Here is a 26,715-nt window from a genome sequence, read left to right on the forward strand (position 1 = left end):
GCCGTGCAATAATTATGTATGACGGCTAGCCTCAGACCTGTTCCCGGTGCAGCAAAGAAGGCCACCTTAGTTACATCCGAATGCCTACAACGGCGTGTTACGCAACTTCCAGCCGCCGTAGAACCGTCTGCGTCGCAACCTGCGGTGCTACTGGTGACCTGTGCTGCTGCTCTTGCTTCTCCTATCATCTTGCAACGCCGCCCGGACGCCATAAATGAGCCCGACAATACCCCGAATCCGCCACTACCGAAGCCACTACACAGCTACATCCACCCCCAAAGCACCATGGGGACGTTGAACTATTTGATGAACATAGCACAGCCGAAACTACACCACGAACCACTACTCCATCTTCTGACGACAAAGTAGACTATACACCAGTGCCCGCCTCTACGGTATGGTACGACGAGGAGGTCGAGGAGCAGGAGCCGTTACGGGACCCTGCGCCGTCGGTGCTGCTCCACTAGCCATACTCTCCCCAGAACCCCTTGGGGGCGAGTGGGATGTGCATTCCACCACGACACCCACGTCCTTCCGCTAACGCCAGAGTGGACCAGCCTCCAGTGATCTGCCAACACGCCTATCAGATAGCAACCATCAACACCAACATTATATGTTCCAGGGTGAAAATCCGCCTTATGCAGGATATGTTCTGGGCTTCTGATATTGATTTCACCCTCCTGCGCCGGCCGGGATAGCCGAGCGGTTCTAGGCGCTACAGTCTGGAACCGCGCGACCGCTACAGTCGCAGGTTCGAATCCTGCCTCGGGCATGGATGTGTGTGATGTCCTTAGGTTAGTTAGGTTTAAGTAGTTCTACGTTCTAGGGGACTGATGACCTCAGAAGTTAAGTCCCTTAGTGCTCAGAGCCATTTGAACCATTTTGAACCACCCTCTTGCAGGAAGTTCACTTGGCCAGTCTCCCGAATATCAGTGGCTATATGCACATTCCTCCATGAGCGATCCCATGAGCTGTGGACTGGCCATCTACATCTGCGATGGGATTTCTGTCACCAATGTCATCTTCCTTCCGTCAGCTCGGGGTATGGCACTCACTGCTATGGGGACACGTGTCATTAATGTCTATCCCCCTTTGGGCACCGACCAACGACATGAATGGGCCCAGCGTTATTCTGAGAACATCGCCCCACTATTTTTAGGGCGATACAAACACTGCCTGCTCAGAGGTGATTTTAACTGCGTTCTGCACCCAAAAGTTCATGTTACACACTATACTACATGTCAGGAACTACATATAGTGGTGCAGGACCTCCTGTTCCAAGATACCAGGGAAGTCCAAAATTGCGACTGCTCTGGCCATACCTTTCTTACCAATCATTCCACAAGCCACCTAGATAGCATATCTATGTCTCACAGAATCTTAGATCTGTGATATGGGGCACCAAACGCTGTCCAGTGGCCTCTTCGGACCATTGTGGTTCTTCTTCCACTCCAATCTGTATGGCGCAGCTGTACGCCATGGAAACTAAATGCTTCTCATCTGCATGACCTGACTTGTCGCCAGCAAGTCATCGAGACTTGTGAAGCCTGGAAACGACACCTTCCCATGTGCAGCTCATCATTGGCGTGATGGACGGACTGTGGCGAACCAGCGATCTGGAGAACACTGATGAGATACAGGAAGGACTTGGCCGACAGATATCGCAACACTGTTGACTCCTAGTGTATGATTCTCCAAGGTTTGGATACTCAGCGGCCAACCCCAGACAACCAATTGGAACGGAAAAGAACTAAGGCAAGCGACCAGCTGAATTTTACTGAGCGTTCTGGGAACTCATGGCAGTGTGGTGGATGAATATGTTTCAAGACCAGATGACACATGTCAAAGCAGTCCCCGCCTTTGTTGAGGGCATCATCACTCTGGTCCACAAACCAGCCTCTGATTTGATGGTCATGAGCTATAGACCCTTCACCCTATTTATTGCTGATTACAAGATTTTCGCCCGCTTACTGGTGATGCGACTCTGAATAATATTCCCTCATGTCCTCTCGTCAGAGCAAACGACGCCCTGGGGGGCTAGGTTAACATACAGACTGCCACAAGGGAATGCCGCCACTTAGTTGTGATGGCGGCAGCCTGCAGACTCCGTGCAGCGGTCGTCGCTGTAATTTCGATAGCGCCTTCGATAAAGTGCACCACCGTTTTATGTTTTTGGTGGCAGACCGCATGGGCATCCCCCCTCCGTTCAACGACGTCCTCCAGCGACTTTACAGCAGTGCTAGTTCACGAGTCCAAGTCAATGGACATTTAGCACGTCCAGTACCGATCCGCCATTCAGTTCGGCAAGGGTGACCCCCTCTACAGTCCTGTATGCTTTTGCCCTAGAGCCCCTCATTGGGGGCCAGGCAACCGAGCTCTCGGGCCTCACCCTTCGCCATCGTACTTTCCGCTATCGCCCATATGCTGATGACCTCCCCCTCTTCATCCTCTCGAGCTCTGAGATTCAAGCAGTCCTCAAATTGATTACACATTATGGCGCTGCCGCTGGCAATGCCATGAATGTCGCCAAATCTTCTGCAATGTACATTGGACAAGGCCTCCAGAAAGGTGAAGTGGCACCTCTACCACTCGTGATAACGTTCCAGTATCTCGCCATTACCTTTATCCCACCGTCACACGCACAGCGGCAACGAATTTCCATCGCCTGTTACACATTATCCGCCAGAATCTCCTGCGCCACCAGGACACACTTCAACGCATTACGTTTCTCAATGGGTATGTGGCCTCACAATTGGTCCACATCGTGCAGGTTCTCCATGGTGGCCTCGGACTCATCAGTGTCTGTATGCAAGCTGCGGTTTTATATATGAGTACCATGAGAAGACAAGGGACCAGATGGGGCACATCTGTAACACGCAACTTACTTGAGGTCCTCCTACCTGCGTCCACCCCACCACCAGTGTGTGTCTGTCACATCGTCCCTCATTTGCCTCACATTTCGACCTTTTTCGTCGACTACAGTGACAAACTCACCAGTCTCCCAGATATGTGTCCACCCAGGACCAAGGATTTTTACGGCCTACTTTTGCACTGTGTTCCCAATAATGTTATTGAGACCAAACATCCCACCATCCAGTAGTCCATAGTGTGAAATACCATATGTCTGGGCAATGAGGTATCATATAGTCAACAGAAAATTTGCCACAAAACAGCGACTGCACAACATTGGTTTGTCGGATTCCCCTCTTTGACTCCTTTGCCAGCAATTCGACACTGATGACCACTGTCTAACCTGCGCCTCTTCACACGACGTCTGGCGATTCGTGGAGCAGATCACTGCCTTCTATCTCCAAGTGCCACCACACACGATCGAACCGCGAATGTTTGTATACTCGGAGGACAAACATTTTCTCGCCACCAAATTTCATGCCATTACGTGGGTCAAGGGGCTGGCGTTAGGATACCTACTCCGTGAGGGACCTAAATCCCGTCACGACTTCTGGACCTATTTACAAACAGCCCATGCAGCACTGGAACATACCCCACGCTACCGAACATTATTTGCCAGCTGTCATCGAGGGTTCTTTGTTAGACCCCCCACTCAGGTTGGGGGGGGGGGGGTGCCTCCAGCTGAGGGCACCAACCCCTCCTCAGGCGGTGTCTGAGCTTATGCCGCCTATGATCGATTCTACCTCCGACCTCCGCGGATGGGAGAGCGCTCCGTAAATGCGCGGATTTTATTTATTTTTTCTTTTTCATTTTCTTTTGCACAGACTTCATTTTTTCTGTGTGGATGAAGTACGTTCCACATAATTTCATAACAACATTGCAAGTTACGACATAACATGGAAATAAATAAACAACAAAACGTTCCATTTATGTCGATTCCTGAATCTCTCACTTTCCTGTGCTACATAGGCTTGGTGGCGGCGGGAGGAACACTATGGCCAGGCCTCGGGTTTCGACCCCGGCCTACTCTGCACCCTGAGCCCCCACCCGTCCATTCCTTAATATATATACATATATAAAAGTCGGTAGAGCATTTGACCGTGAAAGGTAAAGCTCTCAGATTCGAGTCCCGGTGGGCACACAGTTTTAACCTGCCAAGAAGTTATCTGGTGAAAGCCTGCTTACAAAGTTTCAAGAACCAGCTTTAAGTGAGGAATCTAGGAATGTACTACAACCGCTATGTTTGACTCCCATAAGAGACGCGGAGACGAGATTAGACTATATATTTGAGTGGTGTCTGTCGTTTCGGACTTGTCCTGCAGACACCACTCGTGATGACACGGCTGGTGCATACATTTATATGAAACAGAGAATGGGGAAAGAAAGGGAAGGGGTGGGTGGCAATCCGTGACTTCCAGCTGCAGAGGGCATTGAGGTAATGCAATGTCGAAAGTTGAACAATCGTGCCGGAACGGGACTCGAAGCAGGATTCAGTACTTCTCATCAGCAGTTGCCTTAACCGCTTCGGCCATCCAGACACCGTTCCTAACCGGCTCAAATTTCCGACTTATTCTGCTCGCGAATTGTTGATTGTCCAACAGAAAAGACACCACTCAAAAACACACATCAAAAAAGCTTTGCATCGCCCCGGTTCCCAGAACTCCTGAAGATAGACGTTGACTGTGGATATTGTATCACAGACACAGTTCCTTTGACTTTTCAGAGATGTCACTAAACCCGCCCAAAGACGTAAACAACCATGCATGAGCAGCGGAGGGGCTTCGACAGCCGATCAGTTCCAATCATTCCACCAGGAAGGGGGTACAAGGGTCGTGTTGTCTGTAGTTCAACCATGCCCAGACGGTCAACACCGCGGTTCGATCGCGTCCACATTGTTACTTTGTGCCAGGAAGGACTCTCAAGAAGAGAAGTGTGAAGGCGTTTCGGAGTGAACCAAAGCGATGTTGTTCGGACATTGAGGAGATACAGAGAGACAGGAACTGTCGATGACATGCCTCGCGCAGGCCGCTCAAGGGCTACTACTGCAGTGGATGACCGCTACCTACGGATTATGGCTCGGATGAACCCTGACAGCAACGCCACCATGCTGAATAATGCTTTTCGTGCAGCCACAGGGCGTAGTGTTACGACTCAAACTGTGCGCAATAGGCTGCATGATGCATAACTTCACTCCTGACGTCCATGGCGAGGTCCATCTTTGCAACCACGAGACCGTGCAGCGCCGTACAAATGGGCCCAACAACATGCCGAATGGACCGCTCAGTATTGGTATCACGTACTCTTCACCGATGAGTGTAGCATACGCATTCAGACAGACAATCGTCGGAGACGTGTTTGGAGGCAACCCGGTCAGGCTGAACGCCTTAGACACACTGTCCAGCGAGTGCAGCAAGGTGGAGGTTCCTTGCTGTTTTGGGGTGGCATTATGTGGAGCCGACGTACGCCGCTGGTGGTCATGGAAGGCGCCGTAACATCTGTACGATACGTGAACGCAATCCTCCGACCGATAGTGCAACCATATCGGTAGCACATTGGCGAGGCATTCGTCTTCGTGAACAACAATTCGCGCCCCCATCGTGCACATCTTGTGAATGATTTCCTTCAGGATGTCGGCATCGGTCGACTAGAGTGGCCAGCATGTTCTCCAGACATGAACCCTATCGAACATGCCTGGCATAGATTGAAAAGGGCTGTTTATATACGACGCGACCCACCAACCACTCTAAGGCATTGACGCCGAATCGCCGTTGAGGAGTGGGACAATCTGGAACAACAGTGCCTTGATGAAGTTGTGGATAGTATGCCAAAATTAATATAGGCATGCATCAATGCCAGATGCCATGCTACTGGGTATTAGAGGTACCGGTGTGCACAGCAATCTGGACGACCACCTCTGAAGTTCTAGCTACATGGTGGTACAACATGCAATGTGTGGTTTTCATGAGCAATAAAAAAAAAGGGGCGGAAATGATGTTTATGTTGATCTCTATTCCAATTTTATGTACAGGTTCCGGAACTCTTGGAGCGTGACGGCTCCTTGACATTTGTTTGAGTGCGGATACGTTAATATCGTCCGAACTCTTACAGGAATCAAGAATTAGTGAACGAGGAACGGTGCACTGCAGCGTGCGAAAGGTTGGAAATTGGATCGGTCAGGGTCCTTGTCCGGATGGCCCCAAGTGGTGCGGCAGGAACCCACTCTCCTGCCGCCGATGTATGGTCACTGCATATTGGAAGTATTTGTACCTGCCACGGCATCACGAATTATTCGCCAAAATGTTGAATCCTGTATTTCGTCGTCAAGGTATCGGTTGAGTTAACCAGTCCTTGTCATGGCCCTTTTTCATATGTATTGTTACAAAGTTTATTTCATTTCGGTGGCCTTGTTGATCTTTTTTATATTAAAAAAAATAAACAAAAAATTGTTGCAGGCAGCAACTGGAAAGGGAAAGTAAAAAAAAGTGGTAAACGTTGCGAAATGGAGATGTACGGTCGCGAGTTTGAGACCCCTTGGATCCCATTGTTTCCATCGTATTTCGGATGTCTCCTCAAGCTGCGTGTGGTGGAGCCTAAAAAAAAAAAAAAAAAAGGCGGTTAGGGCAACCGCTCATGAGAAGTGTAAATGCGGACTCGAGTACCGGTCCGGCACAAATTTTCAGCTTTCGCCATTGCATTACCACAATAGCCCGTGCGGCTGGAAGTCACGAATTCCCATCCAGCCTTTCCCGTTCCTTCCCTATTCTCTGTTTAATATGGAAGATTACACTAATTAACTAATTAGAGGGCGCACATAGAAGTTCAAGCAGTCATTCTTCCCGCGTTCTATGCACGAAGAAGCCCTACTTCGTGGTACAATGGGAAGAACCGTCTCGTATGCACTTCAGTGATTTACATACTGTAACTGTAGACGTAGAATACCAGAAAAATAATATGACGTTTTGATTCCTAAAAGCAGTATTTGGTTACAATTTTCCGTTTAGAGGATATTACTTTCTGAATTTGCTACTCAGGCTACCATGTAAACCTTGCGGCCTTCCAGCTTCCTTGGGCAGCACAGAGTAGTCCCACTGTTTTTCCGACTCCCCAGTCACGTTCATTATTATGGTGGCGATGTATTTAAGTGGAGTAGTCTCCACTGAGTTCATAGTATGAAAACCAGAATACTTCTTACTGACCCCATGAAGCAGTATTTGCAACAGAAAATTTTCCAGCACTTTCGCTGATGCGTCTTCCAAAACAAGTCGGTGTTTATTACTGTAAAAAGTCAGTTGTGGATAAGCTTGATGAAGGAACATTTTGAGTCACGTGAATAGTTACATCTCTGTTCCACTACAAGTGGTACAGTTTGTTACTTCGTAATGCATGCGTAGAAAGAGGTAGCAGAAAAGTAATACATTATGAGGTTACTGTGATTTGTCGATGGATATTAAGGTAACCGACATTCAGAAGAAGAAAAGGGAGAATGGCTACGAAAAAAGCGACGAAATGTGCTTCCAGTATCGTAAATTGTTGGTTTGTAAAAATACAGGATATGGGATGCGGCTCACTAGTAAATGGAACTTCAAAATGGTTCAAATGGCTCTGAGCACTATGCGACTTAACTGCTGAGGTCATCAGTCGCCTAGAACTTAGAACTAACTAAACCTAACTAACCTAAGGACATCACGCACATCCATGCCCGAGGTAGGATTCGAACCTGCTAAATGGAACTGGAATATCTTCTCCCGAAAGGAAAAAAAAGGTGGATAGTAGTTATTTTAGTTTCCTGTCGTACTATCTACATAATTATGCTACGAGGCAGCTGTCTCTCTGTATTGTGAACGGTACAAACAAATTATAAAACCTGAGACAATGTCCAGTTTTGTTCTTGAGGAGCTAGAAGTCAAGAATAGCAAAGAAATAATGAGAAACTTGGCCTACCAGAGCGATTAGTTTTTTAAAGGCGTCAGAAAATAGGAGGGGCAAAGTTCTAACAACAAAATGTAGCCACCACACTGTATTTTTCTGATAAAACGAAACAGCCGAGTCCAGGAGACCATTGTATTATTGAGCTGAGCCATGGATTAAGCGTTGAACTCCGATGATTCAATCGTATGTTCGCCTCCGTAGCTGAGTGCTCAGAACGGCAAACTGCTATACTGGGCTTGGGAGGGATGGGGCGAGGGGTAGAGGGATGGGGGGGTTGGTTCGATTCCCGGTACTGCCAGGACTTTTATGCTGCTGGGATGAATGGTACGGATTCAACTCAGCCTCGTGAGACCAACTAAGGTGCAATTCGACCAGCTTAGAGCTGTTCCAAGGTCATGAAACCGTACAGCGACCGGCAGAGCGGGGTGCTGAGCACATGCCCCTCCATACCGCAACCAATGATGCCATTGGCAGAGGATGACACGGCGGTCGGTCGGGACCAATCGGCCCGTCTAGTGCCAGAAGGCGGAACTTTAACTTTTTAAATTGCTGGTGAAGCAAATGTATGTATTATTGTCACTGAACAACAGTGTTTAGCTTTTACCCCTTCTCATGTGTATTTAAATATAAAGGGCGATCAAAAAGTTTCCGTTTGAAGTCTTTACAATTCAAAGTGGGTATTCCAATCAGACAAAATCGTGACGATTGAGGGAATCGTCCCACCGACACAGCAGGTTGAAGATACCCGTTTGGTAAAACACCGTGTCCTGCTGCGTGAAGAAGTCCGTAACTGCCTACTGTACATCCTCGTCCAACAGGAATCGTAGACGCTTCAAGGTCTTTTTTAAGGGACTGAAGGCGTGGTAATCGCATGGGGAGAGATCAGGGCTACAGGGCGAGTGCTCGAGTGTCTCCGACTCCTGCGTTACGACACTTGGGATATGGGGATGTGAATTACAATGAAGCAGCAGCACCTCCTGGCACACCATTCCGCAAAGGTGGTTTTCGAACGACATGCTACCTCATACCAATTCTCCATTCTTTTATATTCATAAAACTGTTCAAGAACATCTTCTAACGCCGTTGGGCAACTATTGTATCCTCCAGATTGTAATCCGGAAGAACGTATTCTACTGTTGTTGTTGTGGTCTCCAGTCCTGAGACTGGTTTGATGCAGCTCTCCATGATACTCTATCCTGTGCAAGCTTCTTCATCTCCCAGTACCTACTGCAACCTACATCCTTCTGAATCCGCTTAGTGTATTCATCTCTTGGTCTCCCTCTACGATTTTTACCCTCCAGGCTGCCCTCCAATACTAAATTGGTGATCCCTTGATGCCTCAGAACATGTCCTATCAACCGATCCCTTCCTCTAGTCAAATTCTGCCACCAACTCCTCTTCTCCCCAATTCTATTCAATATCTCCTTTTTAGTTATGTGATTTACCCATCTAATCTTCAGCATTCTTCTGTAGCACCACATTTCGAAAGCTTCTATTCTCTTCTTGTCCAAACTATTTATCGTCCATGTTTCACTTCCATACATGGCTACACTCCATACAAATACTTTCAGAAATGACTTCCTGACACTTAAATCTATACTCGATGTTAACAAATTTCTCTTCTTCAGAAACGCTTTCCTTGCCATTGCCAGTCTACATTTTATATCCTCTCTACTTCGACCATCATCAGTTATTTTGCTCCCAAAATAGCAAAACTTATTTACTACTTTCAGTGTCTCATTTCCTAATCTAAGTCCCTCAGCATCACCCGACTTAATTCGACTACATTCCGTTATTCTTGTTTTGCTTTTGTTGATGTTCATCTTATATCCTCCTTTCAAGACACTATCCATTCCGTTCAACTGCTCTTCCAAGTCCTTTGCTGTCTCTGACAGAATTACAATGTCATCGGCGAACCTCAAAGTTTTTATTTCTTCTCCATGGATTTTAATACCTCCACCGAATTTTTCTTTTGTGTCCTTCACTGCTTGCTCAATATACAGCTCGAATAACATCAGGGATAGGCTACAACCCTGTCTCACTCCCTTCCCAACCACTGCTTCCCTTTCATGTCCCTCAACTCTTATAACTGCCATCTGGTTTCTGTACAAATTGCAAATAGCCTTTCGCTCCCTGTATTTTACCCCTGCCACCTTCACAGTTTGAAAGAGAGTATTCCAGTCAACATTGTCAAAAGCTTTCTCTAAGTCTACAAATGCTAGAAACATAGGTTTGCCTTTCCTTAATCTAGCTTCTAAGATAAGTCGTAGGGTCAGTATTGCCTCACGTGTTCCAATATTTCTACGGAATCCAAACAGGTCTTCCGCGAGGTCGGCTTCTACCAGTTTTTTCATTCGTCTGTAAAGAATTCGTGTTAAGATTTTGCAGCTGTGGCTTATTAAACTGATAGTTCGGTAATTTTCACATCTGTCAACACCTGCTTTCTTTGGAATTGGAATTATTATACTCTTCCTGAAGTCTGAGGGTATTTCGCCTGTCTCATACATCTTGCTCACCGGATGGTAGAGTTTTGTCAGGACTGGCTCTTCCAAGGCTGTCAGTAGTTCTAATGGAATGTTGTCTACTCCGGGGGCCTTGTTTCGACTCAGGTCTTTCAGTGCTCTGTCAAACTCTTCACGCAGTATCATATCTCCCATTTCATCTTCATCTACATCCTCTTCCATTTCCATAATATTGTCCTCAAGTACATCGCCCTTGTACAGACCCTCTATGTACTCCTTCCGTCTTTCAGCTTTCCCTTCTTTGCTTAGAACTGGGTTTCCATCTGAGCTCTTGATATTTATACAAGTGGTTCTCTCTTCTCCAAAGGTCTCTTTAATTTTCCTGTAGGCAGTATCTATCTTACCCCTAGTGAGATAAGCCTCTACATCCTTACATTTGTCCTCTAGCCATCCATGCTTGGCCATTTTGCACTTCCTGTCGATCTCATTTCTGAGACGTTTGTATTCCTTTTTGCCTGCTTCATTTACTGCATTTTTATATTTTCTCCTTTCATCAATTAAATTCAATATTTCTTCTGTTACCCAAGGAGTTCTACTAGCCCTCGTCTTTTTACCTACTTGATCCTCTGCTGCTTTCACTACTTCATCCCTCAAAGCTACCCATTCTTCTTCTTCTGTATTTCTTTCCCCCATTCCTCTCAATTGTTCCCTTATGCTCTCTCTGAAGTTCTGTACAACCTCTGGTTTAGTCAGCTTATCCAGGTCCCATCTCCTTAAATTCCCACCTTTTTGCAGTTTCTTCAGTTTTAATCTACAGTTCATAACCAATAGATTGTGGTCAGAGTCCACATCTGCCCCTGGAAATGTCTTAAATTTAAAACCTGGTTCCTAAATCTCTGTCTTACCATTATATAATCTGTCTGAAACCCGTCAGTATCTCCAGGCTTCTTCCGTGTATACAGCCTTCTTTTATGATTCTTGAACCAAGTGTTAGCTATGTTTAAGCTGTGCTCTGCACAAAATCCTACCAGGCGACTTCCTCTTTCATTTCTTAGCCCCAATCCATATTCACCTATTACGTTTCCTTCTCTCCCTTTTCCTACTACCGAATTCCAATCACCCATGACTATTAAATTTTCGTCTCCCTTCACTACCTGAATAATTTCTTTTATTTCATCATACATTTCTTCAATTTCTTCGTCATCTGCAGAGCTAGTTGGCATATAAACTTGTACTACTGTAGTAGGCGTGGGCTTCATGTCTATCTTGGCCACAATAATGCGTTCACTATGCTGTTTGTAGTAGTTTACCCGCACTCCTATTTTTTTTATTCATTATTAAACCTACTCCTGCGTTACCCCTATTTGCTTTTGTGTTTATAATCCTGTTTTCGCCTGACCAAAAGTCTTGTTCCTCATGCCACCGAACTTCACTAATTCCCACTATATCTAACTGTAACCAATCCATTTCCCTTTTTAAATTTTCCAACCTACCTGCCCGATTAAGGGATCTGACATTCCACGCTCCGATCCGTAGAACGCCAGTTCTCTTTCTACTGATAACGACGTCTTCTTGAGTAGTCCCCGCCCGGAGATCCGAATGGGGGACTATTCTTGTAGTAGTTTGACAATAATTTTCTTGAGATGCATGTCACGGGAATATTTTACCCAAGAGGACACCATTATCATTTAACCATACAGAAAAGCTGCATGCCCTCGGGAAAAATTACGGCTGTAGTTTCCCCTTGCTTTCAGCCGTTCGCAGTACCAGCACAGCAAGGCCGTTTTGGTTAGTGTTACAAGGTCAGATCAGTCAATCATCCAGACTGTTGCCCCTGCAACTGTGAAAAGGCTGCTGCCCCTCTTCAGGAACCACGCGTTTGTCTGGCCTCTCAACAGATACCCCTCCGTTGTGGTTGTACCTACGGCACTGCTATCTGTATCGCTGAGGCACGCAAGCCTCCCCGCCAACGGTAAGGTCCATGGTTCACGGGGGGAACATATTCTAAACATTCAAAACAATAAGGCATGTGTTGTCATTACGTAAACTACAAAAATATGTGACGATTATTGCTTGGTACATGTTTTTACATACTATGATACTTAAAGTTTCGTAATATCAGATGGCATGGATCGAAGCTAAAAGTTCTCATTATTCTTGGGTGACTAAAGAGAAATTCTGCCTTCAGCTGCTGTCGGACATTGAAATAAATCCAATGGCGACAAGTGAAAATTTGTGCCGGGCCGGGACGCAAACCTGCATTTCCCACTTACCGAGAGGGGTCGCCTTAACCACCCGACCACACTTCCCGTCCAACCCATATTCGCATATGTCGTACACTACGTAAGTAGTGTCCCCTGTGCATTATCCTCATTGCTCCCAGCCACACCTGACTCCAGCAAGAGATCGAGAAACAGTGCATCCACACTGAATTTATCGATATTTGAGGCTGCGAGCAGTGATGGTAATGGACACTGCACACTACGTATGTGGTGTGCCACCTATGGAAACTTGAGTTGGATGGGAAGGGTGCTCTGATAGCCAGAGTGGTTAAAGGTGACCGCTCGCAATACGTGGGTAATCCTCGTTCGAGTCCGGGTCCGGCATGAATTTTCACTTGTCATTGGATTTATTTCAGTGCCCGATAGCAGCTGATGCCGAAATTGCACTTTCGTCATGTGTATGGCAGTAGAGTCTTGAATGGCGTCTGTTCTTTTGGACATGTCCGAAAGAACAGACACCACACATGTAAATTATTCTTGGAGTTAGATTCTTTGCGGGCGATCAACAGAATTTAGTTCCACCCTCACGGCTGCGAATGACCGTAATCTGTACGTAGGAAGTAATTGAATGGGTGCTGCCTGCATATCCTAGTGGGTATCAGACAAAAAAAAAATGGTTCAAATGGCTCTGAGCACTATGGGACTCAACTGCTGAGGTCATTAGTCCCCTAGAACTTAGAACTACTTAAACCTAACTGACCTAAGGACATCACAAACATCCATGCCCGAGGCAGGATTCGAACCTGCGACCGTAGCGGTCTCGCGGTTCCAGACTGCAGCGCTTTTAACCGCACGGCCACTTCGGCCGGCTGGTATCAGACAAAGGAAACGTTTGTATTCTTGTAGTAGTTTGACAATAATTTTCTTGAGATGCATGTCACGGTGCACAGTCCATATGTGTAACAATACTGCAGCATACCTGGTTTATACTGTTGTTAGAATAATAGAAACAACTGTAACCCTGAGTCCGAGTTTTGGTATGAAAACTGGAAAATAGCTACTGTACCATAATGTAGTTGAAGAAGTGAATCCTAATGAAGTTATGGGCATCGTGGAGACTTACAAGTTTACAGAGAAACCAAATACCAGTGGTGTGTCATGTGCTGTACTGAAGGTAATTATTTTGGAAAGTGCAGAACTAGTAGCCACAGTAATAGATAAATGATTTTTTTCGTTTCTTTCACACACTTTATAAAACCAGGTAGGAGAGAACCATTCTTCAGAAACGTTTATACAACGAAGTATTAAGCACATGTGAATACTAATAATTCATGTATTGAATTAAGTCATGGAATCTGTAATGAAAAATCATTTGAAGACAACAACATGTTGCACGATGTCCAGCCTAGATTTCGGTAAAGGAGGTCCACCACTGTGCCAGTGTCTGTTGTATGAAGGAAATGAAGAAGTGTGAAAAGGAGTAGTGCATGCCCGTGTCCTCAGTAAAGCATTCTCCTGCATTTCATACTTGGGCTTGTTGTATAGGTGCTCAAATGGTTCTAAGCACTATGGGACTTAATATCTGAGGTCATCAGTCCCCTAGATTTAGAACTACTTAAACCTAACTAACCTAAGGACACCACACACATCCATGCCCGAGGCAGGATTCGAACCTGCGACCGTAGTGGCAGTGCGGTTCAGGACTAAAGCGCCTAGATCCGCTCGGTCACAGCGGCCGGCTGCATAGGTGCAAAAACAAGTAATAAAACAATATAAAACTTGCCGCATTTTAACAACATGCTGAAATACTAAGCAGGTTAATGTGTGTGCCGTAAAAGGTTTTGTATTTTCTTATTGCATTACGTAAACATTTATGAACACTGTAGTTCTCATATTGTTTATTTCTCCGATCAGTTTCCTCTTCAGAACGACTTTTCACGACACAAAGTTGTAGCTACCATTTATACATGCAGTGGTTTGACAAAAACATGGGAATACCGCGAGAAATTCACGCTTGAACATAAATGCAGATGCTAGCCAAGTCTGCAGCTTGCGCTGTTGTATTGGGGCACGAGCGGCACCTGTAAGGTGGCCACAATACGTTGCAAGTGTCAGCCGCGATCAGAGGAGTGTCCTGTGCAGTTATGAGTGCATTATGTCGGAGATAAGTGGATTCGAACGTGGGCAAATTGTTGGAGCTCGTAAGGTGGGTGCTTCTGTAACCAAGGTATCGTATCGAAGATTTATACCGTATACGTGGAAAGCGGGAAAACATCGTCCCCCAAGTCACAGCGCGGACGAAACTGTATGTTGAGAGTGTGTTGAGAGATCGTGACCGACGGTCATTGAAGAAGATTGTGACTAAAAGTGCGAGGGCGACCGCTGTAAAAGTCATTTTAGAACTGAATGTCGTAGTCGCGATCCCTGTCAGCCCCAAAACAACATGAAGGGAGCTCCAGAAGCAAGGAATCTCAGGGCGAGCGGGAATTCCGAATCATCAGCGATGCAAACGCCCGTAACAGGAAAACGTGGTGCCGAAGCCGTAAAACCTGGACTATGGAGCAATGGAAGAATGACACTTGGTCGGATATGTCTTCTTTCACACCGTTTAAAACTTCTGGTCAAGTTCACGTCCCAGGAGTGGGGTTCGGTGATAGTTTGGGCAACATGGTTACTATGCAATGTCACATTACTGCCATGGGTTATGTGACCATTTTGGCTGATCAGGTCCAGCCCATGGTACAGTGTTTGTTACCCAATGGTGATATTCTGTTCCAAGACGACAGGGCCCCTGTTTTGTGAGCACGATGATGAATTGTCGCATCTTCCCTGCTGCCACAGTCGCCATCTCTCAATGTTACTGAGCCTTTGTGGTCTACTTTGGAGAGAAGGGCGCATGATCGCTAGCCACTTCCATTATCTTTACCTGAACTTGCCACTAATTTGCAGGAACAGTGCCGTACGATATTCTTGAAAACTGTACACGACTTGTATTTATCCGTTCCGAGACGACTGGAAGCTGTTTTGAATGCCGTTTTATGTTTGTTAATGTGTGGTATTTTTGCCCAACCCTTGTAGTAAAGTATAAGCCTCATGATGAGAACGTGCTCACTAAACACCCGCTGTTTCCAGAATAGCAAAATGTTTTATGGCAGTAAAATGTCTTCGTTCATCTTTCGTTAAATAATGAACACGTACGCACTAGCTAAACAGCGTGCTCCTACTCTGTCTTTGGGGAGGTCTACATTTTTTTGTTGTGTTTACTTCGTATTACCCAAGTATATTTTAGTATTGTTTATATCTTCACACTTCTTTCCCGACGTTATATTAAGTGCTCTTGATTTTGTGGCAGATATTTGTTGTTCATTACCGACGATTTTGTATTTATTTTAGATCAGACAACACACATTTCCAGAATATCTCGTCCGCATCACAGTCCAGGTGAATTGCAAACTCTTTCAAGCGAAAATCTGAATATTCTACAGTGAGTCTCAGAGATATGATGAACAAAGTAGGTCATCAAAGAGGTAAAGGCGCGGAGAAGAAATTCTACAAATGGTTCTGACGCTGAGAAAGGGTGCAAAACAATACGATGCAATCATTGTTAGAAATGTTTATTCCAAGTTCTTTGGATAATTAGTCGTTTGCAAACATTAAAAAAAAGTTAAAACTGCTGAAGATCCTAGCTTTAGTGACAGGCGACACATACGATGGGCATCGAGTTATCGTACCGGTACGGTGATAGGAAATTGCAGTTTTTTACGAAAGAAACTGCTTGCAATGCGCTTCCTCTGCGCCTGTGGAATTAGGATAGTGTTCAGGTGTGTGATAGCCACATCAGGACGGACTGACGACAGACATCAGGTGTTCTCAAAGGACGACAGCGCGAATACTTGGGTACTGATTTTCCTTGTAGAATAGCGAAACAAAAGTTCTGGAAGCAGAAATCCTCCCAATCTTGCCATAAAAACTCTTTTTATAAAAGTCTAAGAATCGGTTTTTGGGCTGAAATCTTCAAATTGTCTTCGATATCTGTGAATGAAACTGAAAGGAACCTCAATATACACCAACGGAAAACAATTGTAACAACAAAAAATAATTCATGTAGAGTCATGAAATTTCGGGGATGCATTTGTCTATGTATCATATTCAAGTGATTAACATTGCTAGATCACAGGTTAGTGCAAGCGCGAGATAAGCGATCACAAATGTGTATAGTACATTAATAACGGATGCAACCGCCAGAATGTTTAATGCAAGTATGCAAACGGGCATGCATTGTGTTGTACAAGTGGTGGATGTCAGTTTGTTGCATGGAGTCCCGTGCTACTTGCACTTGGTCGGTCAATACAACCACGGTTAATGCTGTCTGTGGATGACGCTGGAGTTGTCCGATGCTGTCCGCAGCTCGTCGTCGTGCGGTAGCGTTCTCGCTTCCCACGCCCTGGTTTCCGGGTTCGATTCGCGGCGGGGTCAGGGATTGTCTCTGCCTCGTGATGACTGGGTGTTGTGTGATGTCCTTAGGTTAGTTAGGTTTAAGTAGTTCTAAGTTCTAGGGGACTGATGACCATAGATGTTAAGTCCCATAGTGCTCAGAGCCATTTGAACCATTTTTGTCCGATGCTGTCCCATATGTGTCCGACTGGGGACGGATCTGGCGATTGAGCAAGCCAAGGCAACATATCCATACTCTGTAGAGCATATTGGGTTACAGCACCGGCTTGTGGGCGAGCGTTATCCTATTGGAAAGAAACCCCTGGGATGCAGTTCATGAATGGCAACGCAACCGGTCAAAACACCAGACTGACTTACAAATTTGCAGTCTGGGTGCGAAGGATAACCACAAGAGTGCTCCTGCTATCAGCTGAAATCACACCCGATACCATAACTCCAGGTGTAGGTCCAGTGTGTCTCGCACGCAGACAGATTGGTTGCAGATCACCTCCTTCTCACCAACACACGGCCATCACTGGCACCAAGGCAAAACCAGCTTTCATCAGAAAATTCAATAGACCTCCAACCTGCCCTCCAATCATCTCTAAGTTGACATCATTGAAGTCGCAAATAGCGTTGGTTTGGGGTCAGTGGAATGCAGGGCGCCTGGCTCGGAGCATTCCTTGAAGTAACCGATTTGTAACAGTTTGTTGTGTCATTGTGGTGCCAACTGCTGCTTAAATTGCTGCTGTAGATGCAGTGCGATGCACCAGAGCCATACGCCGAACACGATGGTCTTCCCTCTCGGCAGTGCCACGTGGCTGTCGGGAGCCCGGTCTTCTTGCGACCGTACATTCTCGTGACAACTTCTGCCAGCAATCATGCACAGAAGGAACTTCCAGTTTCTCGTGGCCATATTACATGACCTCGTTCAAATCCAGTAAGGTGTTGATAATGGCGTCTTTGTCGCCTTAAAGGCATTCTTGACTAACATCAACTCACCACGTCCAATCCCAAAGCTAACAAACTCTCACGAGCGTTACAGCGTGTAGTTGAACCAAACCTGATTTGCATCCTCATAGTGGCGCTACTAGCGCAACTCCTATGCGAACAACGTGAAATTTGAATAGACATCTTTTGTCACCCGACCAACTTTCGTTTATGTCGCACAACTCCTCCTTATTGTTGCGACTTTTTTCCGTCAGTATTTGTGTCGAGTCACATTAATGTGACAACCGCCTATCTTCGACGTCTACACGCATCCAGTCACAGAGGGCAGATGGCAGCACTAGCAGTGGAGGGTATATAAATTTTTTCACTGGGACGTGGAAAACAGTTTTTGTCCTAATGCGGAAAGGGAGTGATTTTTCTCACGCCCAAAATACTGTGATCATTGGTTTCCGGACCACGGGTGGAACCATTTCCGAAATGGCTAAGTTTGTAAACTGTTCACTTTCCGCCGTAGTTAAAGCTTACCGCGCATGGAAAAATGGCGCTATCCAAAACTGGCGCTGAGGCAACTGTGGTGCTCCACGGTTCATGCTGACAGGAGTGAACGACGGCTCTTGATATGTGTATGTGTGAATAGACGTGCAACTGACCATGCAAAGGAACAAGGGGCTACCGATTGTGTCTTTTCAACAACTGTTCAGCGAAGGTTGCTGCATATGGACTTCTTCAGCAGGCGCCTGGTTCACGCACCCATTCTGACTGCTTTTCATCGGCGACGAAGGCTGTAATTTGCACACCAGTACCACAACTGGACGGATGAATCATATTATATGCTACATTGGATTGGTGTCTTTGGCATGAAACGTCTAAAAGCAAGCATCGTGCAAGTCTTCATCTGGGCATGTTCTCACGGCATTCCCTGGGCGATATCATCATTTTGGAAGGCACAGTGGGTCAACATAAGTATACCTCTACCCTTGGGGTGGGGTTGGGGGGGGGGCTATGTCCACCCCTACATGCAGTTTGTTTTTCCTCTGCACAACGCCATCTACCAGCAGAGCAATACAATGTGTCACACATTTTGCAGTGTACATGCATCGTTTGAAGAGCACCAGGATCAATTAACCATACTTCCCTGGCCAACAAACTCCCTGGATCTACACCCAGCTGAGAATCCGTGACACCACCTCGATCAGACTGTTTGTGCCATGGATCCTCAACCGAGAGACCTAGGCAGCTGGCCATACTACTGGAGTCAGAATAGCTCCATATCCTTGTTGGTAACCTCAAGAACCTTCCTGACTCTCTTGCTGCATGTCTTGCAGCAGTCTGCACTGGAACAGGTGGTTATTCAGGCATTTGACAGATGGTCACATTCGTGTGACAAGACATCTATATATGGAGATTTGCAGTTGCCGGACATTGCATACTGTGTCATCTGTGAGCAAATGTCAGTCCTCTTTCCTCATAAAAAGCACTGAAAACAACATATTTTGTGTAGATGTTTTTTTCTGTTCGGAATTTAAAATCATGTTATGGTATCACTGCTAAGAGAACACACTACCATTTACAGTGAAAATGGAGAGAGAGACAGAGACAGAGAGAGAGAGAGAGAGAGAGAGAGAGAGAGAGAGAGAGAGAGAGAGAGAGAGAGAGATATCGTGTTTTTCTTGAGGGGAGAGGAATGTATCTAAACATATGTGAGGAATCTCTTCTCTCTCAGAAATGGCTAATTTTTAATCTGATGAATTGTTTTGTAAAACTGAGGCACAGCCACAATTACAAGGTAGTACTGGTAACTATTACCATAACGTTTTATTTTTAACTATAATATTTTTATTTTGGTAAATGTTAAGAATCATGCTGAGCATTGTATGGAACTAAAATGAAGTTTCTAGGTAATACATATAGGTCCCACTAGTCTGTTTGTAAATTATATTCTGCAGACAATTTTATGCACAGGACACAAGTATTTTAAAAATAAAAACAGTTTTCTACCCAGAGGACAATCACCTTTTCTGTCATATATTCTATTTTTGTCCCTGTGACATAGGAATTAATAACTCACATCTGTAGGTCATTAAAAAAAAAAAAAAAAAAGAAAATTTATAGTGGTCAGCATGAACTGGTAGCAATACTTACAAAATATTTGTGATATGAATATAAAATATCTCATTCTGCAACATTACAATTTATCATGCAAATGACCCCTGGAATATGAAACTAACTGGAACATTAAACGTGCTGTGGTTTGTAACAATTAAATATGTGCAATAGTTGACATATTCTAAGAACCACTGATCTGCAGTAAATAATTAATGATTAAAAATTGTTTATATTTAATACACAAAGGAATTACAGTCATCGGCTGCAATTGGGCATTGATCAAAATCAATGGGGAAAAATGAAAATTTTTCACAGATTGAGATTTGAACCCAGGTCTTCTGCTTACTAGGCAGGTGTTCTAACCACTAACAAGGGAAACTCCCCATCACCCTCCTCCCCCCCCCCCCAGATTTAGTGTTAAAATGGCCCAGTGGATACCCCATCAAAAATGAACACAGATAAAGCATGATAACATGAGAAGGTGTACTGAACTGTGAAAAAAGAAACAAAATACACTCCTGGAAATTGAAATAAGAACACCGTGAATTCATTGTCCAAGGAAGGGGAAACTTTATTGACACATTCCTGGGGTCAGATACATCACATGATCACACTGACAGAACCACAGGCACATAGACACAGGCAACAGAGCATGCACAATGTCGGCACTAGTACAGTGTATATCCACCTTTCGCAGCAATGCAGGCTGCTATTCTCCCATGGAGACGATCGTAGAGATGCTGGATGTAGTCCTGTGGAACGGCTTGCCATGCCATTTCCACCTGGCGCCTCAGTTGGACCAGCGTTCGTGCTGGACGTGCAGACCGCGTGAGACGACGCTTCATCCAGTCCCAAACATGCTCAATGGGGGACAGATCCGGAGATCTTGCTGGCCAGGGTAGTTGACTTACACCTTCTAGAGCACGTTGGGTGGCACGGGATACATGCGGACGTGCATTGTCCTGTTGGAACAGCAAGTTCCCTTGCCGGTCTAGGAATGGTAGAACGATGGGTTCGATGACGGTTTGGATGTACCGTGCACTATTCAGTGTCCCCTCGACGATCACCAGTGGTGTACGGCCAGTGTAGGAGATCGCTCCCCACACCATGATGCCGGGTGTTGGCCCTGTGTGCCTCGGTCGTATGCAGTCCTGATTGCGGCGCTCACCTGCACGGCGCCAAACACGCATACGACCATCATTGGCACCAAGGCAGAAGCGACTCTCATCGCTGAAGACGACACGTCTCCATTCGTCCCTCCATTCACGCCTGTCGCGACACCACTGGAGGCGGGCTGCACGATGTTGGGGCGTGAGCGGAAGACGGCCTAACGGTGTGCGGGACCGTAGCCCAGCTTCATGGAGACGGTTGCGAATGGTCCTCGCCGATACCCCAGGAGCAACAGTGTCCCTAATTTGCTGGGAAGTGGCGGTGCGGTCCCCCACGGCACTGCGTAGGATCCTACGGTCTTGGCGTGCATCCGTGCGTCGCTGCGGTCCGGTCCCAGGTCGACGGGCACGTGCACCTTCCGCCGACCACTGGCGACAACATCGATGTACTGTGGAGACCTCACGCCCCACGTGTTGAGCAATTCGGCGGTACGTCCACCCGGCCTCCCGCATGCCCACTATACGCCCTCGCTCGAAGTCCGTCAACTGCACATACGGTTCACGTCCACGCTGTCGCGGCATGCTACCAGTGTTAAAGACTGCGATGGAGCTCCGTATGCCACGGCAAACTGGCTGACACTGACGGCGGCGGTGCACAAATGCTGCGCAGCTAGCGCCATTCGACGGCCAACACCGCGGTTCCTGGTGTGTCCGCTGTGCCGTGCGTGTGATCATTAGAGATGGGTCGAACTCGTTCACTCCAGTGAACTACATCATTCATTTCACTCTTTGCCGTGAAGCGTTCAAATGAAGTAGTTCATTCGTGAAGTACGGAAGCCTGTCGGAAGTTCCCCAGTTCGCCGCTCAGCCGCTGCTACGCTCGCTCGTACAATGAAGCTTCATAATTTTACTAACAGATGGCCGAACTATGCAGTAACGTGCACGCAACGTTTTACGCTCTTACAGCGTCTGAGTTAACTTAAATAGAGCATGGTCGAAGGGGACAAAAGAAAGATAAACAGAGAAGCCTGTCACATATAAAGAAGGTATTACATTTAATCTTGCTCGAAATTTTCTCATGAAGCATCCAAAAAAATCTTTATCTGCCAAATGAAATATTATTTGTTGTATTCATGAACTGAAAAATAGGGCTACCAACGAAATGCAGTCCAATTTTATGTTCCTTGTAGAATTTAATCCAAAATAGAATGAGTATGTTTACCACTGTCACAGTCTATATATCTACGTTAAGTAATTATTCAGAAGTTTTCCTGTAGATTTTATTTTTGTTGAGAATAATAACCTTCTAGATTCAAAACGTAAACTGTCACCTGTAGTCATTGGTACGATTTCAGGTAAAATCCCTCTTTCAGTGTTATTAACAAACCTTTTATTTTCATGTTGGCTGTGCGTGCTCACCCAGCCAGCCTCTTCGTTTATATTCATTTGTCTGCAAGTGCTGCCAACGGTAGGCTACCCGTAGACGCGAAGTATATATAACTGCACAAATAGTCACGAGTAATGTCAGCACTGCACGTAGCAGCTGACGCTGCCTCCCCCTCGCCCCTCATCACACCATCTACTCGTAAACCTATCGTTCTCCACAAACCCCGCGCGATTCATCGACAGGCAGCAGAGGAAGGACTGAAGTGAAGGGAGTATGAGTGACGTAGCGCCGATGTAGAGGGAGAGGGGAAGAGAGTGAGTGAACTAGAAAAAAGTGTGGAGTGCGCTATCTGTGAAGAGTTTGAAGTACAAGTTCATTGAAATTGAGTGGCTAGTTCACACTTCACTGAAGTGAAGCGTTCATTTGAACGACTCATTCACGAGCTCCCCATCACTAGTGATCATTGCTTGTACAGCCCTCTCGCAGTGTCCGGAGCAAGTATGGTGGGTCTGACACACCGGTGTCAATGTGTTCTTTTTTCCATTTTCAGGAGTGTATATCCGAATGAACAGGCACTGCGGCGATTACAGCCGTTATGAAATACCTGAAATGTATTTGCAGATGCAAATATGAACAATATCAGCTGTATAAATGAATGATGACAGCGAAAATTTGTGGCCGACCGGGACTCGAACACGGATATCCCGCTTTACGCGAGCGGTCGCCTAAATCGCTTTGGCTATCCGTGTCGACTCGCGGCCGGACCCAAACTTCCATATGTCGTCCTTCCTGCGTCACAATCCGTACTCGTACCCACATTATGTAATTCCAGCACAGGCGAGGAGATTTTAACTGAAAATTGCTGCCTGGTATCGGCGCATAAACACGATATTGTAGTAGCTTAGTTGTTAAGGAGAACGATGCAGCTTACTCAATGAATAGTGAACATATATATGAGATTGGACAGTTCAGCTCAACGGTCACTGGTGTCAGTGTGGTTATATGGATACCTAAGAGTGGAAGAAGATACTTGCTCCGGACACTGCGAGAGGGCTGTACAAGCAATGATCACACGCACGGCACAGCGGACACACCAGGAACCGCGGTGTTGGCCGTCGAATGGCGCTAGCTGCGCAGCATTTGTGCACCTCCGCCGTCAGTGTCAGCCAGTTTGCCGTGGCATACGGAGCTCCATCGCCGTCTTTAACACTGGTAGCATGCCGCGACAGCGTGGACGTGAACCGTATGTGCAGTTGACGGACTTTGAGCGAGGGCGTATAGTGGGCATGCGGGAGGCCGGGTGGACGTACCGCCGAATTGCTCAACCCGTGGGGCGTGAGGTCTCCACAGTACATCGATGTTGTCGCCAGTGGTCGGCGGAAGGTGCACGTGCCCGTCGACCTGGGACCGGACCGCAGCGACGCACGGATGCACGCCAAGACCGTAGGATCCTACGCAGTGCCGTAGGGGACCGCACCGCCACTTCCCAGCAAATTAGGGACACTGTTGCTCCTGGGGTATCGGCGAGGACCATTCGCAACCGTCTCCATGAAGCTGGGCTATGGTCCCACACACCGTTAGGCCGTTTTCCGCTCACGCCCCAACATCGTGCAGCCCGCCTCCAGTGGTGTCGCGACAGGCGTGAATGGAGGGACGAATGGAGACGTGTCGTCTTCAGCGATGAGAGTCGCTTCTGCCTTGGTGCCAATGATGGTCGTATGCGTGTTTGGCGCCGTGCAGGTGAGCGCCACAATCAGGACTGCATACGACCGAGGCACACAGGGCCAACACCCGGCATCATGGTGTGGGGAGCGATCTCCTACACTGGCCGTACACCACTGGTGATCGTCGAGGGGACACTGAATAGTGCACGGTACATCCAAACCGTCATCGAACCCATCGTTCTACCATTCCTAGACCGGCAAGGGAACTTGCTGTTCCAACAGGACAATGCACGTCCGCATGTATCCCGTGCCACCCAACGTGCTCTAGAAGGTGTAAGTCAACTACCCTGGCCAGCAAGATCTCCGGATCTGTCCACCATTGAGCATGTTTGGGACTGGATGAAGCGTCGTCTCACGCGGTCTGCACGTCCAGCACGAACGCTGGTCCAACTGAGGCGCCAGGTGGAAATGGCATGGCAAGCCGTTCCACAGGACTACATCCAGCATCTCTACGATCATCTCCATGGGAGAATAGCAGCCTGCATTGCTGCGAAAGGTGGATATACACTGTACTAGTGCCGACATTGTGCATGCTCTGTTGCCTGTGTCTATGTGCCTGTGGTTCTGTCAGTGTGATCATGTGATGTATCTGACCCCAGGAATGTGTCAATAAAGTTTCCCCTTCCTGGGACAATGAATTCACAGTGTTCTTATTTCAATTTCCAGGTGTGTAAAAGCAACAAAAAAAAAAAAAAAATAAATGTGAATCATGTTAAGCGTTAAAGAGTCAAAACTTGGAAAATGGAATACAGGGGTCATAGGATGTGGTGCTTGTGGGGAACAAATAGGAGGTACCTACAATAGGAGGTGTCTTCCTTACACTTTGCTGTTGCATATGGACGTCACACCTTAGCACAGACACAAATCTGAATACAGTGGACAGATGCATTAGTGACCAGATTTACAGTTCATAATTTAGTGAGAAAAAAAATTAGGCAGGAGGGAGATTCGAACACGGATTTTACCCTTCACAGTCATCAACGTGACCACATAACCATTACTGGGCAGCTCGTCAAATATGGTCGATGTTGGCCTTCTTGAGTATGAACCGTCCACTATTTCTATTTGATTCTTTTTTCACAGTTCATTACGACTTCTGCCTGTTTATGTGCTTGATCTGTGTTCAGTTTTTGATGGGCTATCCACTGGGCCATCTTACCACTAAAACTAAGTGGGGTGCTATGGGGAGTTTCCCTTGTAATCCATCTGGATACAGTGGTCATCACAGCTGCAGGGACTATCCTAGCGTGCTTCCTGTCAGATCCAAATTCTCGGCTTAACCACACACTACTAATGTTGTGACCCTAGCCCACTATTCTCATTACTCTCGGCATTTCACCGATTCCCGTAAGAGTTCAAGCCTGGTGTGCATATATACTGAAGATATCATTGGCTACCCTTGTCTTTGTTATATATATGTGGTGTCTGTTGTTTCAGACATGTACAAAGAAACAGACACCATTGGGGTTGATCAAGCAGCCACTATGAATTAAGACACAAGGGAATTAAAGACATTGGCTGCAAGTGGGCATTGATTTAAATCAATGGGGAAAGTTGAAAATTTGTGCCGGACTGGGATTCCAACCCAGGTCTCCTGCTTACTCAGAAGATGCTCTGACCACTAATCCATCTGGTCACAGGGGCCATCACAACTGCAGGGACTACCCTAACACTCCTCCCATCAGACCCAAATTCTCAACTTAACCACACACTACTAATTTATGGCCCCTTGCCCATTATCCTCATTACTCGCATTATGTTCACCAATTCTCATGAGTGTTAGCCTGGTGTGCATCCACACTGAAGGTATCATTGGCTGTCCTTGCCTAATCAGTGGGGAGAGTTGAAAATTGGTGCCGGACCAGGATGGAGACCCAGGTCTCCTGCTTACTAGGCAGATGCTCTGGCCACTAAGCCACCCCCCCTTCACCCCCCCCCCCCCCACTCACACACATATATGATTAAGGCGAGGCCTAATAAGCAGGAGACCTGGGTTCTACTGGACGGCACAAATTTTCAACTTTCCCCATTAATTTAAATCAGTGCCCACTTGCAACCAGTGTCTGTAATTCCTTCGTGTCTTAATTCATAGTGGCTTCTGGATAAAAAATGGTGTATGTTCTTTCAGATATGTCTGAAAGAACACACACCACACATATTTACATTTAATGCATTAACTTCAGTGTGTATTCAGAAATAATATACTTAATGATATTTTTTTTAGCAATTGCTATTGTATGTGATATGTATTTTGCACTGATGTATATAATATTTAATTACTGTGACATGGGGGCATCTTGCAACCTATCTCACCAGCAGCACACCCACAGTAATGTATTAGGACTAGCAACATCAGAACTTGTGCCTTATGTATTTTCCTAAAATGTGATTGACTTGAACTTCAGAAATACAGGACTTACCTTTAACAATGTACATATCAATACAGCTGCATTCCTTCATGATTATGAGCATTATAAGTGT

At 46.3% G+C, this 26,715-nt stretch overlaps 1 protein-coding gene across 4 annotated transcripts in view; it reads left to right on the forward strand.

Annotated features, from left to right (window-relative positions):
* LOC124555563 (carbohydrate sulfotransferase 5-like) overlaps positions 1-26,715 on the forward strand; it is a 641,036-nt gene that overhangs the window by 556,545 nt on the left and 57,776 nt on the right. The gene's annotated exons all lie outside the window — the stretch shown is intronic.

The sequence above is a fragment of the Schistocerca americana genome, chromosome X (genome assembly GCF_021461395.2).
Source record: "Schistocerca americana isolate TAMUIC-IGC-003095 chromosome X, iqSchAmer2.1, whole genome shotgun sequence".
In the NCBI taxonomy this organism is placed as follows: domain Eukaryota; kingdom Metazoa; phylum Arthropoda; class Insecta; order Orthoptera; family Acrididae; genus Schistocerca; species Schistocerca americana.